Source organism: Tachyglossus aculeatus, chromosome 3 (genome assembly GCF_015852505.1).
Source record: "Tachyglossus aculeatus isolate mTacAcu1 chromosome 3, mTacAcu1.pri, whole genome shotgun sequence".
Taxonomy (NCBI): domain Eukaryota; kingdom Metazoa; phylum Chordata; class Mammalia; order Monotremata; family Tachyglossidae; genus Tachyglossus; species Tachyglossus aculeatus.
Genome location: NC_052068.1, coordinates 88,943,249 through 88,962,935, shown reverse-complemented (window position 1 = coordinate 88,962,935; position 19,687 = coordinate 88,943,249).

Here is a 19,687-nt window from a genome sequence, read left to right as displayed (position 1 = left end):
ACCCATAACAACTCTACAGACACATCTCACCCAGAACGGTCCAACTCCATAGAATTTCCTTGGTAAAACACATGGAAGTGGTTTATCGCTGCCTTCTTCTGAGCAGTAAACTTGAGTCTCTGCCCTTGACTCTCTCCCACGCTGCTGCTGCAGAGCACAGGTAGGTTTTGACTTGTAGCAGATTGCCTTCCACTTGCTAGCCACCAGCCACACTAGGAATGGAATGGTTATGCCTCTGCTGACTCTCCTTCCCATAGCGAGACTGGTAGACAACTGGAAACTATCCAGGTGCCATCCTGAGAGGGGATGAGCTTGTACCTACCTCAGTGATTATAACTGTGCTTGAAACATCAAAAACGCTTAACAAATACTATGATTGTTATGATCATTATCATTATTACTACAGAAGAATAGATAAAGGGCTAGGTAGACCACCATGAAACCAAGAGTTTCTCCTCATGGCTAAAGGCACTAAATAATAAAAATTGTGGTATTTGTTAAGTGCTCTCGGCCAAGCACTGTGCTAAGCATTGGGGTAGATGCAAGGCAATCAACTTGCACATGGGCTCACAATCTAGGAGGGAGACTAGGTATTGAGCCCCCATTTTGGAGATGAGGGAACTGAGGCACAGAGAAGTTAAGTGACTTGACCAAGGTCCCACAGCAGACAAGTGATGGAGCTGGGATTAGAACTCAGCTCCTCTGACCCCCAGGTCCCTGCTCTTTCCATTAGGCCATGCTTCTTCCTTGAATGGACCTTTATATATCATCCCAGTTGCTCTGAAGAATTAAGGTGGCTCAGCCTCATTACAAACCAGGTGGGAAGTCAGAAGAGATGATAATTTATAATTTTGTGATATTTGAGCACTTATTATATACCAAGCACTGTATTAAGTGCTGGGGTGGTTACAAGATAATTAGGTTGAACATAGATGGCAAAGAACATTTTAATATTCTCTTCAATATACCTCCCCTACGGAAGTTAAGGCCCTCCAAAACAGTAAACTTTCCAAATTTGATGATGTGATGTGCCCACTGCCCTGGTACTGAGGAGCTCACCGTGGTGATGGAGAAAATTAAAAATAACAAAGGTCCTGGCCTGTTCACAGGGTCGCCTTCATTCATTTGGCTCCTCTGAAGCTGAGGAAAATCTACCTTTCCTTCTGGCACCACCATGATTGTGTTTGATGTGATTACATCACACAGCGTGCACATGCAGTTTTCGTGTAATGATGTCATACGGAAGTCCGTTTGAACCCTTGGAATTACAGAAGCAGCATGGCTTAGTGGATAGAGCACAGACCCGGGAGTCAGAAGCACCTGGTTTCTAATCTCGGCTTCTCCATGTGACTGCGGTGTGACCTTGGGCAAGTCACTTAACTTTTCTGTGCCTCAGTTACCTCATTTGCAAAATGGGGATTAAGTGTGAGCCCCATGGGGGACAGGGACTGTGTCCAACCTGGTTAACTTGTATCTACCCCAGGGCTTAGAACAGTGTTTGGCACATGGTAGCACTCAACAAGTACCATAATAATAATAATAATAATAGTGATAATTATTATTATTTCAGTGTTTCTTTTGGTGCGTGTTGGGGTGGCTCACAACTTGTTCCAGAGTCACTACATTTCCCTGTGGTTCACCCCAGGCACCACTTAAGGCAGGAACTTAGACATTTTTAACCACTCCCTCTATATCCATCCCACTGCTATGACCTCACGGCCCACTCAGAGATTGTGTCTTGAGGAAGTTACCTCAGTTGTTGAAGACAGCCCTGATCATTGACATACTGGTATACCTGCTAGAATATACCCAGGACCCTCAATTTAAAGAATTCCATAAGCTCTTTCTGAACGTATGGAACACTGAGGAAAAACACAGACTCCCAAAGACAGTACCCCCAGCACCAACTCCAAGAAGTAGTGGTGTGGTCTGGTAGAAAGGACAGGGGCCTGGAAGTTAGAGGAATTGGGTTCTTATCCCAGCTCTGCCTCTAACTGCTGTGTGGTCTTGGGCAAGTCACTTAACTTCTCTGTGCCTCAGTTCCCTCATGTGCAAAATGGGGATTCAATACCTGTCCTATCTCCTACTTGGAGTGAGAGACCCATGTGGGACCTGATTATCTTGTGTCTATACTAATGCTTAGTACAGTGCTTGATACATAGCAATCATTCAACAAATACCATTATTATTATTATAAATAAGAAGAGATACAATTGCGGCGGTAATCTTCTTCCTCTCCATTGCCAATGAGATCTTAGCCAGGGCACTCCTGGACTAATTTCGGAAGAATATTGTTGAGTTTAATGCTCTTGGAATCCTTCTATGGCTTTGGCATGGTAGAGTGGATATGATCTTTGCAGCATAATGAAAGGCCAGGGATCAGCACCAAGATCCCTCTTGATAATTTTCACAGGCCTTAAAGAAATAATTTTACATCAGCAGTACATCTGGACTCTGGAAATTACTTGGCATAATAGGCAGCCCCAAATATTTAATTGAGGTTCTGAGACTAATTTCTCATGGCATAGCTAATAATAATAATCAAGGCATTTGTTAAGCACTTACTATGTGCCAGACATTGTACCAAGCTCCAGGGTGGACATGAGCAAATCGGGTTGAACACAGTCCCTGTCCCATGTGGGCCTCACAGCCTCAATCCCCATTTTACAAATGAGGTAACTGAGGCACAGAGTAGTCAAGTGACTTGCCCAGGGTCACACAGCAGACAAGTGGTGGGTCAGGAGCTGGAATAACCTGACTCCAATTCCACACTGCAGGAGTGGGTAGTGGGCCAGGCCCTGATCAATTTATTTTACCCAGCTAAGCTGAAAGATGCCACAGAAGGTGTGCATGCGGGGGTTAAAATATGCTTCTTCACCTCAGAAACTCTTCCAATTCAAGCAATTTATCCAAAATCTGAGAGACAGGGACAGCCATTAAAGAAGCAGAGGAAAGAATAAAGGCCTGGGGGGACTTGGGTTCTAAGCCCGACTTTGACACTTGTCTGCTGTGTGACCTTGGACAAGTCACTTAACTTCTTTGTGCCTTAGTTACCTCATCTGTAAAATTGGGATTAAGACTGTGAGCTCCATGTGGATGGACTGGGTTGCCAATATAGATTTTTGGTTGTGTGTAATAATAATTATGGTATTTGTTAAGTGCTTACTATGTGTCAGGCACTGTTCTAAGTTCTGGGGTAGATACAAGATAATCGGGTTGGACACAGTTCCTGTCCCACAGGGGGCTCACAGTCTTAACCCCATTTAATAGATAAGGGCACTGAGGCACAGAGAAGTGAAGCGACTTGCCCAAGGTCACACGGCAGACAAGTGGCGGAGTCAGGATTAGAACCCATGACCTTCTGACTCCCAGGCCCGTGTATGATTTCCCTATGCTGATTATTATATTTCCTTGGTTTCCTTTAGATTTGTCACCAGGTCCTTAACAAATACTATTATTATTATTATTATTATTATTATTATTATGAATGCTGCATCCAAGTTACAAGCTGGGAGTCAGTTGCCTCAGATACCCATCAGATATCCAGCTTGGCATAGTGCAACTAAGAAAGGGGTGGCTTGGGCAGAAGCTTTGTGAGTAACATGAAAAAACGAGGAAAAAGGGAAAACAACACTAGGTACTGAAAACCTCAGACTAAACAGCACAACACATAGCCTTTGTGTGGCTCAGTGGAAAGAGCATGGGCTTTGGAGTCAGAGGTCATGGGTTCAAATCCCAGCTCTGCCACTTGTCAGCGGTGTGATTTTGGGCAAGTCACTTCACTTCTCTGGGCCTCCGTTACCTCATCTGTAAAATGGGACTAAGACTGTGAGAGCCACATGGGACAACCTGATCACCTTGTAACCTCCCCAACGCTTTGAATAGTGCTTTACACATAGTAAGCGCTTAATAAATGTCATTATTATTATCTGGTTAAGACTGTGGGTTTTCAATTAGTCTTTTGGGCACACACACATACACCCATAGGTGGACTTCACCCTAAGTGGGTCTTCTTTGAATAGGAAGGAAGCCCATGTCTGTCTGGGAGAGTAGCTGGGTCTTTCTTCATCCAATGGTCTTTGAGGGACTTTTGAGTGGATGGATTATTGGACCCACTGTGTAAATATGTATTTAGGGAGCCTTAATAACACATATTATTGACCAGGCAGACCCATGGAGCTGTTCTTGGGGAATCCATATTTAGTATACTATTGATCCACAGAATGCAGCCAACACCATATTAATTTGGAGATGTGTATTAAAAATGTTTTATAAAAATTACTGCACACAGAAAGCAGTTGATGCACAATTTGCTAATAACTTGGCTCCTTGGAGTCTTCCCCTTAAATCTTCTCCTGTCACTGACCTGCCAATTTCACTTCCATTAAGCTTTTTTTTCTCTTTTTTTTTTTGAGGCAGAGTTTTACAACAGAAGGGCAGGAAGTAGGAAGTGTTCCTTAGTGATTGCATAGGCATCTCGGAAGATGGGAATTAGAGGCAGTGATCTTGGCTGTCCCTTGCTTTGTGGCCTTGGGTGTGTCACTCCACTTTTCTGGACCTCAGTTTCTTATCAGTAAGAGGGAGGCTGAGATGTCTCAGGAGAAAGCTCTGAGAATCGTACAGTACATATGTAACCTGCCCTTCACGCTCAAAGATGACATTACAGAGGGTGAGATTTCCTTCATGAGAACAGGAGTGACTGTAAAGGGACAGCATGGTATTAAGCTCCAGACTGAACAGACTTTTCAATGCCTCAAACATAATGATTGTCCATAGTAGTAATAGTAGCAGTAGTAATGACTTTTTTTTTTGCATTCACCCTATCGAGTGCAAAACACTGTACAAGGACTTGAGAAGTACGACAGAAGTAAGGAGTTTATCCTCTAATGGAGGTGACATAGAAATATTCTCCAGGAATGGAATCAGCTGTGATGTTGCATTACCTTCATGCTGGAGTTGTCGTTGGGTGGCTAATTCTACTGTATGGTACTCTCCCAAGTGCTCAGTACAGTACTCTGCACATAGTAAGTGCTCAATAAATATTGATTGATTGGCTGATTGATTTTGATACTGCAAGTTGTAATAATAATAACTGTATATGTTAAATGCTTATTGGGTCTCAATCAGTGAGCATTACATTTGGGCTGCCTCTTAATATAGTTTCCTTCTGGATATGACATTCCAGGACTAAAGCCTGAATGAGACAGGTGACTTTTAGGGTCCCTTTTCTAGCACGCTCCCCTTTCAGGGGACCTGGTAATTGTTATTCTGGTATTTGTTCAACCACTTACTATGTGCCAAGCAATGCACTAAGTGCCCAACACTGGAGTAGTTACAAGATAATCAGGTTGGACATAGCCCCTGTCCCAGATGGGGCTCACAGTACAAGTAAGAGGGAGAACAGGTATTCAATCCCCATTTTACAGATGAGGGAGCTGAGGCACTGATAAGTTAAGTGACTTGTCCAAGGTCAAAGAGCAGGCATATGGCAGAGCCAGGATTAGAACCCAAGATGACTCCCAGGCTAATGCTCTATCCACTGGGCTATGCTGCTTCTTCTGCCACTGACCTCTTGCCCAAGCCTTCTCCACTGAAATTCCCTCCTGTTTCCTAAACAACAGACCTCAGCTCTCCCCATCTCCAAATCCCTCGTGAAATCACAACTCCTGCAAGGGTTAGTTTCTAATCTCCCAGTCCCAGTCCTTCTGCATCACCTGAACACTTGTGCTTTACTGACTACCTCCTGACTACCACCTAGTCAATCAATCAGTCGATGAGTGGTATTTATTGAGTGCTTATTGTCACAGTTATGTACACATCTTACCTAGTCTATTGCTTAAGTACTGTCATACATATATCTGCTTTTCCTTCCTCCTTTATGTAAATTATTTTAATGTCTGTGTCCCCCACTAGATTGTAATCGCCTTGAGGGTAAAGACCATGTGTTCTAACTCTATTCTGCCAAGAACTTAATAGAGCATTGTGTTAATACAATCACTCATTCTATCCCGCCTAGATTACTGCTTCAGCCTCATTGCTCCTGTCTCTTCCCACTCCAGTCCACACTTCACTCTGCTGACCAGATCATTTTTCTACAGAAATGTTCAGGGCATAACCCTACTTATCAAAAAACTCCAGTGTTTGCCCATCTACCTCCGCATCGATTAAAAACTCCTCACCACTGGCTTTAAAGCATTCCACCACCTTGTCCCCTTCTACCTCACCTCACTTCTCTCCTACAACCCAGCCTGCACACTTCACTCCTCTAGTGCTAACCTTCTCACTGTGCCTCGATCTTGCCAGTCTCGCTGCTGACCCTTAGCCCGTGTCTTGCCTCTGGCCTGGAACGCCTTCCCTCCTCAAATCTGACAGAAAATTACTCTCCCTCCCTTCAAAGCCTTAATAATAATAACAATAATAATAATAATGGTATTTGTTAAGCGCTTACTATGTGTCAAACACTGCTCTAAGCATTTGGGCAGATACAAGGTAGTCAGGTTGTCCCCCTTGGGGCTCACAGTCTTAATCTCCATTTTACAGGTGAGGGAACTGAGGCCCAGAGAAGTGAAGTGACTTGCCCAAGGTCACACAGCAGACAAATGGCGGAGCTGAGATTAGAACCCATGACCTCTGACTTCCAAGCCCGTGCTCTTTCCACTAAGCCACATAAATCTCCTTCAAGAGGCCTTCCCATATTAAGCCACACCTTTCCTTATGTCCCACTCCCTTCTGCTTCTCCCTGACTTGTTCCCTTTGCTCTTCTCCCCTCCCAGCACTTATGTACATATCTGTAAGTTTATTTATTTGTATTCATGTCTGTCTCCCCCCTTCTAGACTTTAAGCTCATTGTAGGCAGGGAATGTGTCTGTTTATTTTTGTATATACTCTCCCAATCTCTTAGTATAGTGCTCTGCACACAGTAAGCTCTCAATAAATATGATTGAATGAATTAATGCAGAGGAGGCATTCGATATTACTGATTGATGGGTTGACAAAATAAAAATAGTCATAATCTCTATTATCTCCCAGTCATGCAGTCAAACATTTATTAACATGTTCTGAGCTGATATAATGTATAACAAAGCTTTCATCAAGAGCAAACCTTTCATCAAACCTAAAGAATGTAGTACATTTTCTAATGCTATCCTTTTGCTCTTCAACATAAGGTCTCTGATTTTTATTTTTTCAATAAACCCGGGGCCACCAACATTTATGATCTATGTTTGTAAGGCATGAATTTTAATTAGTATATGTGAAGATAAAATAAATGATTGGATTATATTATATTAATTATATTTCAAGCAATCTTTGGGTACATAGCATGCAGAAAACATGCAATAGAATTTGAAGTCAGTGTGGAAAGAGAACTGGAGTTAGGAAACCTGGGTTTTAAGTCTCAGGTTGACCAAGTGGAAGTGCCTATTGTGTGACCTCAGGCAGGAAACTGTCTCTGTGCCTTGGTCTCCTCATCTACATAAAGCTGATTAAATTCCTTTTTCCCTCCCTTTCAGACCATGAGGCCCATATGGGACAGGGACTGAGTCAGATATGATAATCTTGAATCAATCCTAATGCTTGGCACTTAATCAAAACACCTAATAAATACCATCATCATTCTTAATATGCCGGCAGCCTGGTTTAGGTGGGCCAGATATTTCCAGACACGCAGACAGAGGACTTTTTATTTTCTTCATCTTTTTCCCATTTCCTCTTCTACGCCACCCTCCCACCTCATTCACTACATTCCCCTTCTTGGGTCTAAACTGCAGAGGGCAGAGGTCACATCCACTAACTCTATTATGCACTCACAGATGGTACAGTTCTCCACACACAGTAAGCTCTCAATAAATACAATTGTTTTATTGATTGATTGATAGATCCCTCCCTTCTTCTAATGCACTTTCTCCTATAAGCTCTCAGCGAGGGGTCCACCTCTCTAGGATGTTTCCTGTAATCTGGTCTGTTTACCGAAACAGGATCAATTTGGGATGGAGTCAGTCTGTCAGTCAATCATATTTATTGGGTACTTACTGTGTGCAGAGCACTGTACTAAGTGATTGGGAGAGTACAGAATAATAAACAGACACATTCCCTGCCCATAACAAGCTTACAGTCTAGATGGGGAGTGGAGAGGTCAAAAGGTGGGGGATAGTCCCTGGAAAACAGGGATATGTGGTAGCCCTCACCCATCTACTCGGTCACGCAAGTGCTTAGTTATAGAGGGTCTCTGTGATGACAGCAAGTTAACGAGGCTGCTGAATATATGTTCTGACTGTAATTCACTTTTTTCTCATCACAAACATTATGTATGGCTCACAGGATATAAACGAATATAACTGGCATGATAAAGAACTGATCCTACAGCCCGAAGGAGATCCCTGCAGGAAGATAACAATGCTTACAGATGCCTCTCTACTTTAAATACGTGCATGCTTACTTTATAATACTACCTGAACGATCTGTATCCTGGTCTTGTCTGTGGCAATTTAAAAAGCGATTTGGGTTATGGCTTTGTGCAAGGATCTCTTCCCTTGCAGAGAGTCCCTGCTCTGCCACTTGTCGGCTGTGTGATCTTGGGCAAGTTCTTTCACTTCTCTGTGTTTCAGGTACCTCATCTGTAAAATGGGGATTAAGACTATGTAGGGCATGGGCTGCATCCAAACTAATTGGCTTGTATATACTCCAGCACTTAGTACAGTCCCTGGCACATAGTAAGTGCTCAACAAATACTAGAAAAAAAAACCCAACCTCGGAGAGCATGATAGAGCTAATAGAAAAGATCTCTGTCCTTGAGGAGCTTATAGTCTAGTGGGGAAGACAGATGGTAAAATAATTTACAGATAGGAAGACAGAAAGTGGATATTTGGGTAAGTTAGTGTTTAAGAAGTAGGGTTTGTGCTTAACTGCTTCAGGTGGTTGTGATTCCATAAGTGGGTGTTTGTTGCTAAGTGCTGAGGTGGTAGTTGGGTGGATAAAACCAGGAGAGAAGAGAAATGGATCTGGGAAGGTCTCCTTGATATGACTTCAAAAGGGTTTTGTAGTGGGGAGAGCAGTGGTGTGATGGAAGTGAAGGGTGAGGAAGTTTCAGGCGGAAGAAGGAGAGTGAGCAAGAAGTCAGAAGCAGGAGAGATAGATGAGAACAATCTCAGTGAGTAGATTAGCTTGAGAGGAATGAAGAGTGCAAGCAGGGGTGTAGTGGGAGAAGATAGTGGATAAGTAGAAGAAAGAAAGCTGATAGAGTGTCAAAGCCAATGCTTAGGATTTTCTGCTTGATGTGAAGAGGATTAGGTAGTCTTTGCCCTTAGGTGTTCAATCGATCAGTCACATTTATTGAATGCTTACTGTGAGAAGATCACTGTAGGAGAATATAATATAACAGTTGTTAGACACACTCCTGCCCACAAGGAGCTTACAGTCTGGAGGGGGAGAATGAACATGAATAAATTTTGAATATGTATGTAAGTGCTGTAGGGCTGAGGCTGGAGTGAATAAAAGGTACAAATCCAAGTGCAATAAATACTGTTGACTGATTCATTCATCTTTCAGCCACCCTGGGGTGCATCTGGAAATGAAAACATCCACGCTTCATCAGGCAGGCTCGAGGAGGTGGTTGGGATTGATGACTGGGGAGGGAAGCAAGTTGAGGAAGCAGAACTTGGGGTGAAAGACGGCGAGATGAATGGGGCTAGATGAGACTCTGGGAGAGATCAAGGGAAGAGGCCAGAGGTAGGACCTAAGGAAGGAAAGAGAAATCCAGGAATGGGGGTTGTGCATTTTAAACTGCAAAGGTATTTATTGAACGCTTACTGTGTATAGCACACTGTTCTAAGTGCTTGGGTGAATACAACAGAGTTGGCAGACACATTACCTGCCCACCAGGAGCTTACAGTCTAGAGAGGAGATAGACATTAACATTAACATCAATTGAGAAGCATCATGGCTTAGTGGAAAGAGTGCAGGCTTGGGAGTCAGAAGTCCTGGGTTCTAATCCCAGCTCCACCACTTGTCAGCTGTGTGACTTTACGCAAGTCACTTAACTTCTCCGTGCCTCAGTTACCTCATCTGTAAAATGGAGATTAAGACTATGAACCCCACGTGGGACAACCTAATTACCTTGTATCTACCCCAGAGCTTAGTAAGCACTTAATAAATACCATCATTATTGTTATTATTATTAGCAACTACACACATGTGCATATGGGCTGTGGAATTGAGGATGGGATGATTATCAAGTGATTAATGGTTACAGATCCAAGCCAGGAAGACACAGAAGGGAGAGGGAGTAGGGAAGATGAGGGCTTTGTCCAGGAAGGCCTCTTGGAGGAGATGTGATTTAAATAAAGCTTTGAAGGTGGGGAGAGTGGTGGTCAGCTATGAAGGGGGAGGGGAGTTCCAGGCCAGAGGAAGGATATGGGCAAGGGGTCAGTGGGGAGACGGATGAAATTGAGGTACAGTGAGTAGGTTGGTGTTAGAGGAGTGAAGTGTGAGGCCTGGTCTTTGGTAGGAAATCAGTGGAGGGGTGAGCTGACTGAGGGCTTTAAAGCCTATGGTGAGGAGTTTCTGTTTCATGTGGAAGTGGATGGACACCCACTGGAGATTCTTGAGAACTGGGGAAGATACAGACTGAACACTTTTTTAGAAAAATGATTCGGGCAGCAGAGTGAAGTATGGACAGGAGTGGGGAGAGATAGGAGGTGGGGAGGTCTGCAAGGAGACAGATACAATAGTCAAGTGGGAGCTATGACAAATGTTTGAATCAGCATAGTAGCAGTTTGTATGTATGGGAAAGAGTGGGCCTTAGTGTTGTTGTGAAGGTAGAACTGACAGGATTAGGTAACAGTTGACTATATGAGTTGAATGAGAGAGCTGGGTCCAGGATAATGTAAAGGTTATGGGCTTGTGAGACAGGAAGGATGATGGTATTGTCAACTATGATGGGAAAGTCATGGAGAGACTGGGGTTTGGGTGAGAAGATAAGTTCAGTTTTGGACATATTAAGTGGGAGGTGTTGGTGGGACATCAAGGTCCTGAAGGCAGGAGGAGATGTGAAGCTGCAGAGAAGGAGAGAAGTCAGGGCTGGAGATATAGATTTGAGAATTGTCTGTATAGAGGTGGTAGTTGAAGCCTTGAGAGTGAATGAGTTCTCCAACAGAGTAGGTGAAGAAGGAGAGTAGAAAAAGACTCAGAACTGAGCCTTGAGAACCCACCACTTTCAGAGAAGGAGCCAGTTATAGAGACTGAAAAGTCTGTCAGTCAGTTGTATTTATTGAGCACTTTCTGTGTGCAGTACACTGTACTAAGTCCTTGAGAGCAGTCATAAATAAAGGAAGAGAAGAGGAAAGAACAGTGTTAATGAAACTAAGATTAGAAACTGTTTCCAGAAAACCCCTTTCATGGATCAGAAACAAGAAGGAAAGTTTTCTCTGTAAAATAGGGATTCAAAACCTGTTCTCCCTCCTAGTCTATAAGCTTCATGAGGGACAAAGACTGTGTTCAACCTGATTACCTTATATCTACCCTAGTGCTTGGTCAGTGCTTGGCATAGAATAAGCACTTTACAAAGCTATTATTATCATTATAGCTTTGTTTTCCATTTTTCAGCAGTCCTGTACCTTTACCAGTAGAAGAATTAAGTCAGCTTCATACCCAGATCTCTAGGGGAAAGGACCACCCACTCCCCTTGTTAAGGAGTATGTGGAGCGTAGTTACATTTCAGGAGGTAGTCACAGTCTTTATTTCAGTTCTATTGATTCTCCTAATGGCATTTTCCTCATTAAACTCAGTAGGAGTACCCTGAAAATCTCCTGCATATGCACTTGATTGGAACACTAAAATGTGTCCTCATTAATATAAGGTAACTGAGTACAGTAAGTAGCAAGAGCTAGAAAAAAATCCCTAACCCGACAAGTCTGTTCACACTCTGGCCCTCTAGCAACCATTGCACTAATAATTGTGGTGTGTTTTAAGCTCTTATTATGTGCCAAACACTGTACTAAACACTGGGGTAAATATACAATAATCAGGTTCGACAGAGTACCTGTCCCATACAGGGCTCACAGTCTAGGAAGGAGGGAGAACAGGTATTGAATCTGCATTTTAGAAGGCAAGAAACTGGAACACAGAGAAGTTAAGTGACTTACCCAAGATCACACAGCAAGCAAGTGGCAGAGCAAGTATTAGAATGCAGGTCCTCTGAGTCCCAGGCCCATGAACTTCTCACTAGGTCTTGATGCTTCTCAAACATTGACTCCCAAACGCTCCACCCCTTGGTCCTGGGTTTTTCTTACTGTCACCCTTCCCCACCATTCTCAAGTGCTGACAGGCACGTGAGTGACATCGAAGGAACAAAGGAAATCGGTGGAGTCTTATGAAAAGGAAGAGGGGGAATATAGGGGGAAAATGTGCTCATGTTCTTTTCTCCTAATCTGGTTTGGAAATAAGAGACAGGAAATGAACTTACACAGAAAGAAAACCAAAGCACAACAAAATGACAAAAGTCTCTCCCGCCCCCCATCTTTTTATTTTAGATTAAAATCTTTCAGCGTGGCAATGAAAAGAGCCATTATCAAAATGAGGTTGGATAAGATGATTAGACGTTATTTACAGAAAGGACAAGAAGGAAGATTAAATCACCAAGGGAACCTTGATTATTCTTACTGTTATTATTTTATTCTAATAATTGCACTGTTGTCAATGCCAGTCTCTAAGGGAGGGGGACAATTGCTGCTTTGAAGAATTATGGATCAGCACGACCTGAACGGGCCTGAAATCCACTTGTTCATAATTGAGGATGAAATAGCCATCCTTCTTTCTGGTTCCATTCTCTCTGAAGGTTGAATGCCAAGGAAGAGGGGACAATCTCATAAAAACAATTTCCCTGAGCAGCAGGCCAATCGTCGCTGAGGCCTGTGAGGAAACTATTTGTCCTGTTTTCATATTGGGAGGTCAAGGCACTGAGGAGAACTTGACGCAACTATCTGGTGCACTGTCTTGGTGTGAAGTACATTCCCACTTCACCACAAAATGTTTAGGACAGTAGTATCTGGAATTGTAGGTTTAGTTCCTGGTACAATCCATTGCCTTTCCAGGCAAGTTACTTACTCTCCAGGGCCCAGTACTCCTTCTATAAAAAGGCATTGGCCTCTAGATTGTAAAATCCTTGAGGGCAGAATTGTGTCTACCAACTCCAAGTTGCTTAGTACAGTGCTCTGCATACAGTAAGTGCTCAATAAATACTTTTGATTGATTGATTACTCCACACTTCAGTTTCAAGGACTTCTAGATCGTGAGGTCTGCATGGGGCAAGAACTGTGTCCCATCTAGTTGCCTTGTATTAAGTGCTTTGCACTGTGCTTGCCATATTGGTAAGCACTGACTAAATACCATAATTATTCACAGAGTGATTACCCAGAGAAGCTCTGAGATTGACAATCTAAAATTCTTCCCAGGATGGAGATCTTTGACCCTTTAGTGCTGAGGAGCTGTTCCTGAGATGGATGGGCTTGGTGAATCACCGAGATTTGTGCGAGATTTTTTCTGAGTCTCTTGAGCATTTTCATTGGAGCCTCTAGATCTGTGGCTGGATCTTCTTATTAGTGTGGAATGTTTTTTTATGGTATTTGTTAAGCACTTACCATGTATCAGGCACTGTTCTGAGCGCTGGGATAGATACAAAGTAATCAGGTTGGATGGGGCCCACAGTCTCAATCCCCAGAGGTATCTGAGGCCCAGAGAAGTGAAATGATTTGCCCAGGGTCATGCAACAGACAAGTGGCAGAGCCAGGACTAGAACCCAGGTCCTTCTGACACCCAGGCCTATGCTTTATCCATTAGGCAAAGCTGTTGCTTGTCAAGTTGGCCTTTTTTTCTTGGGCCACTTGTTCTCTGCAACTATTCACTAATTTTGTTAAATGCTACTTTCCTGTCAGGGGAAACTGAGATACCTCTTACTTCTCTATTCTATTTCCACAGACATAGGTAGCACCACCCTATTTGGGCTAACTCCAAAAATGCCTGGGATCCAGATGAAGAACAAAGGCTAAAACAAGTCAGGCTAATAATAATAATAATAATAATAATGATAGTAGCATTTGTTATGTGCATACCATGTGCCAAGCACTGTACTAAACCTAGGGGTTGGACACATTCCTTGTCCCACATGGAGCTCACAGTCTTAATCCCCATTTTTTACAGATGAGGTAAGTGAGGCACAGAGAAGTGAAGTGACGTGCTCAAGGTCACACAGCAGACAAGGGACAGAGCTGGGATTAGGAACCAGGGCCTTCAGACTTCCAGGCCTGTGCTCTATCCACTAGACCATATGCTTCACATTCTGCTCTTTCTAACTGTACATTCTGGTTCAGTCAGTCAAAAGCCCACCTTGTATCTGCCATGCCCATAGCAACTTTCTTGATACTAAAGGGATTACAGAAAACACAATCTTTACCCTCCAAGAGCTTCCAACTTAATGTGGAGCGGCACGACAAATCCAAAGACATCAGGGAAAGTATAGATAAATTCAAAGCTAGAAAGTTAAAACCCCTGGCAGCAGTGTGGCCTAGTGTGGAAAGAGTCCAGGACTGGGAGTCAGAGGACCTGGGTTTGAATCCCAGTTCTGCTTTTTGGCTGCTGTGCGACCTTGGTCGAGCCATTTAACATCTTTGTGCCTCAATTTTAACATCTGCAAAATAACAATTGAACATTCTTATTTAAGCTGTGAGCCATGTCAGGGACTGTGTCTGATCTGGTTGTATTGTATCTACCCTGGCATTTGGAAAGCAAACACCATAATCATTCTTAGAGCTGGCCAAATAACTCATGGAGACACAAAGGACGGAATCCCACGGCCTTTTGTGCAGACACATGCACAAACGTGGGGAACCAGTGGACTAACGGATTATGCAACTATTCAGGTGCGATCAGGGTGGATTAGTTAATAGAGCATTGAACTTGTAGTGGAGCTTTGAGAGGGAAGGGCCACAGTTAGGTGAGGAGGCTCTGCCATTTGTCTACCTTGTGACTTTGGACAAGATATTCAACTTCTATGTGCCTCCCATGTGGGACAGGGAATTTGTCCAATCTGATTAGCTGTTATCTATGCCCTAGTGTTCAGTACGGTTGCCTGGATCATAATAAGCGCTTAGGAAATACCATAAAAATAAAGGAGGAGGAAGGAGGCTACCTAGGCAACAGGAAGGGTACGTATGAGAGCAAAGGAGGTTCTTCTTCCCTTCACGCCTGAATTGGCACGATTCCAGGAACTTCCTCAAGGGCAAGGAAGAAACTAGGCTTATTCAGTGATGTGGCATGAGAATTGGTCACTATACACGGAATGAGCACATTTGTGGGCAGGGAGCAGAACAATTTGAGCCTGTCATACTGCTGGCTTCACAGTGCAGCAAATCTCGAAGGGTTGTTTTCCAAAATGGTAGATCTGGAGCCAAAGACCCTGAGGCAATGCATGCTTGCCATGGCTGACAGAGGGCCTTTCCTCCATGCTGAGTGTTTTATGTTTCTTTTGCCTTTATAGGGCCAAAGTCGGTACCGGGGGCTCCTGAAACTCATTAGCTTATTTATGATGCATTTATGTTCTGTTAGAATCCTAGGCTACATAGATAGATAGATAGCTGCTGTCAATGACCTTCACCCAAGGCTAACCCCTGTTTTAACTGGAGCATTACAATATCTTTCATGGTGAAGCCAGGGTTTTGCCATTGCATAGGGATACCCTAGCTGGCACATTGTCATGAAGACATTTCTAAGACAAAACATGACCCTCTTTTCAACAGCCTAATTCTGAGTCCAGCTATGATTCCTACTTTTGGGACTTTATCCCCGAGGCCTCAATCTAATCCCATAACCCTGTTGATCACAGACTCTGATGTTTGATTCTTGTTTGGGGAAGGGTCTCCCACTCTCGTGAGGTACCTTTTTATGGTATTTCTTAAGTGCTTATTATGTGCCAGGCACCATACTAAGCGCTGGGGTGAACACAAATTAATTAGGTTGGACACAGTCCCTGTTCCACATGGTGCTCATGGTCTTAATCCCCATTTTACAGATGGAGAACTGAGGCCCAGAGAAATGAAGTGTGCCTCACTGTGCCTCATGCTCCCCTGTCCTGCAGTCCACCCCTGGCCCAGGTCCTACCTCTGGCCTGGAATGCCCTCCCTCCTCACATCTACCAAACTAGCTCTCTTACCCCCTTCAAAGCCCTACTGAGGGTTCACCTCCTCCAGGAGGCCTTCCCAGACTGAGCCCCCCTTTTCCCCTGCTCCTCCTCCCCCTCCATTGCCCCTACTCCCTCCCTCTGCTCTACTCCCTTCCCTGCCCTCCAGCACTTGTGTTTATTTGTACGTATTCATTATTCTATTTATTTTATTAATGATGTGTATATATCTATAATTCTATATATTTTGATGCTATTGATGCCTGTCTACTTGTTTTGTTTTGTTGTCTGTCTCCCCCTTCTAGACAGTGAGCCCGTTGTTGGTTAGGATTGTCTCTATCTGTTGCCAAATTGTACTATGCAAGCTCTTAGTACAGTGCTCTGCATGCAGTAAGTGCTCAATAAATCCGATTGAATGAATGAATGAATAAAGTGACTTGACCAAGGTCACAAAGCAGCCAAGTGGCAGAGCTAGGATTAGAACCCAGATCCTTCTGACTTCCAGGGCTATGCTGTATCCACTAGGCCATGCTGCTTCCCATAGTTTTAGCCTTCTAAACTATCTAGCCTTCAGCAACTATCTAGTCCTTCAACATCTAAGGATGGGAACCCCTTGGGTACCCTGAAGCAATGATTTATTCAAAGACATTAAGTGCCTCAAACCTGGGACTTATTTTACACCCTGTAAAATCAACAGACTCACTGAGGGCCTGTTGGAGTGGTATCAATTAATGAATCAATAGGATTTATTCAACACCTTCTGTTTGCAGAGCTTTGTACCTGGTGCTTGGGGGAATACAATAGGGGAGAAGCAGCATGGTTTAGTGGAAAGAGCACAGTCTAGGGGAAAGAGCATGGGCCCAGGAGTCGGAGGACCTGGGTTCTAATCCCAGCACCGTCCTTGTCTGCTGTGTGACCTTGGCCAAGTCACTTAACTTCCCTGTGCCACAGTTACCTCTGGAAAATGGGAATTAAGACTGTGATCTTCATGTGGGACAAGGACTGTGTCCAATCTGTTTAGCTTGTGTCAACCACAGAGCTTAGTAAAGTGCCTGGCACATAACCAATAGCATTAAGGTTATGAAAAGAAAAGAAAAATACACAATTCCTACCCACAAGAAGCTGGTATTGTAACAGGAGAGTAGACATAGAATAATTTACACTTAGGAGAGAGAGGTGCTTAAATAATAAGGTACATAGATGGTTATGTGTTAAAAATACATACAATTGCTGAGATGATGTTTGGGAGGTTGTGACCTGTAGGGAAAAGAAAATAATAATCTTGGAAAGCCTCCTCACAGTTGGCTTGAAGATTACACTGCACCTCACCTATCTGCTCTCTTCTGTCCTCCCAAGTCACTGTTCTAGTTGTGCCTTGTTTTCATCTCTCACCTGGGTCTCCTCACTCCTGCTGTTCCTTGGCTTGGAATGCCCACCCTCCCCAATTCCAACAGCTGACAGCTCTTTCCAGATTCAAATCCCTCTTAAAAATCCCATCTTCTCCAACAAGACTTCCCCAGTTAATTTTCTGGGAACAGTAATCAATCAATCAATCAATCAATCACATTTATTTAGCACTTACTGTATGAAGAGCACTGTACTCTAGCACTTGAGACCTTATTTATATGCATCCTCAGTGCTCTTGTACATATGTCTATTTGTTTTGACCACTGTGATTGTTAATACTTTTATGTTTATCTCCTCCACTAGTTTGCAAGCTCCTCATGGGCAGGGAAAGTGTCACTTCTTTATTCTGTACTCCCAAGTCCCTAGTACTTTGCACAACCCTAAGTGGATATTCAATATGTACTACTACCTCTTCTACCACTACTGTTACTAATCCTGGAGGAGATGGGATTTCAGAAGAATTTTTAAGATGGGGTGAGGTGGTTGTCTGGTGACTCTGAAAGGGGAGAGTTCTAGGCAGTCAGTGGTCAGAGGTGGAAGATTCAAGATTGAGACAAATGGAGATTACCAGCTGAGGTGTAATGGTAGAAATGAGCAGGTAGGTAGGAGGGAGAAAGCTGATTGTTTTATGGCCAATGGCCAAGAGTTTCTATTTGATGTAGAGAAGGTAATTGTTGAAGGCTTCTGAGGAAGAGACACCCACGTGGGAACCATGTTTTGAGAAACGATCTGAAGGACAGAGTGAAGTATGGGTTGGAGAGGGAAGAATCAATCAATCAATCAATTGTATTTATTGAGCACTTACTGTGTGCAGAGCACTGTACTAAGCGCTTGGGAAGTACAAGTTGGCAACATATAGAGACGGTCCCTACACAACAGTGGGCTCACAGTCTAGAAGGGGGAGACAGAGAACAAAACAAAACATATTAGCAAAATAAAATAAATAGAATATATATGTACAAGTAAAATCAATCAATAAATAGAGTAATAAATGCGAACAAACATATATTCATATATACAGGTGCTGTGGGGAAGGAAAGGAGGTAAGGCGGGGGGATGGAGAGGAGGAGGAGGGGGAGAGGAAGGAGGGGGCTCAGTCTGGGAAGGCCTCCTGGAGGAGGTGAGCTCTCAGTAGGGCCTTGAAGGGAGGAAGAGAGCTAGCTTGGCGGATGTGGGGAGGAAGGGCATTCCAGGCCAGGGGGATGACGTGGGCCGGGAGTCGACGGCGGGACAGGCGAGAATGAGGGACGGTGAGGAAATTAGCGGCAGAGGAGCGGAGGGTGCGGGCTGGGCTGGAGAAGGAGAGAAGGGAGGGGAGGTAGGAGGGGGCGAGGTGATGGAGAGCCTTGAAGCCGAGGGTGAGGAGTTTCTGCCTGATGCGTAGGTTGATTGGTAGCCACTGGAGATTTTTGAGGAGGGGAGTAACATGCCCAGAGCGTTTCTGGACAAAGACAATCCGGACAGCGGCGTGAAGTATGGATTGAAGTGGGGAGAGACAAGAGGATGGAGGCAAGGAGGCCTCTGAGGAGGCTGACACAGTAGCCTAGTCAGCCAGGATATGAAGACTTCCTGTACTTGGGTAATGGATGTTTGGATGATCTGGATGGAGAGAAAGGGCATATATGGGAAATTTTGAGGAGGAAAAATAGAAAATGTTTGTGTATGTGTGTGTATTGTCCTTGTACTGACAATAACGTCTATCTATGGGGGCTCATAGTAAGAGGAATTCTCAGTAAGGAGAAAAGCAACATGGGCTAGTGGAAAAAATATAGTCCAGGTAGTCAAATAACAGTACAGCCGTAGATTCTGAGCATCAGCTCTGGGTCCTCATTTAGTTGCAGGGTTGTTTGAGCTCTTATTTGAGGTTTGCACTGAAAATAATATCCGAAAGCATCTCAATGGCAAGCCTGTCTCTGGTTGGCTGCGGTGGAAAATATCCATTTACACCAGTTATTTGAGTTTGACCTTGTGAAGGGGAAATGTGAAGTGAAACCTCAGGAACCTAAGACTTTATAGAATACCCCCAGGACTTGGCTCTGATGTGAACTCATTCCATCCAGAGGTATCTCAGCTGCTCTTTGAGTTGGAAGATGACACTATTGGTGGGTTGAT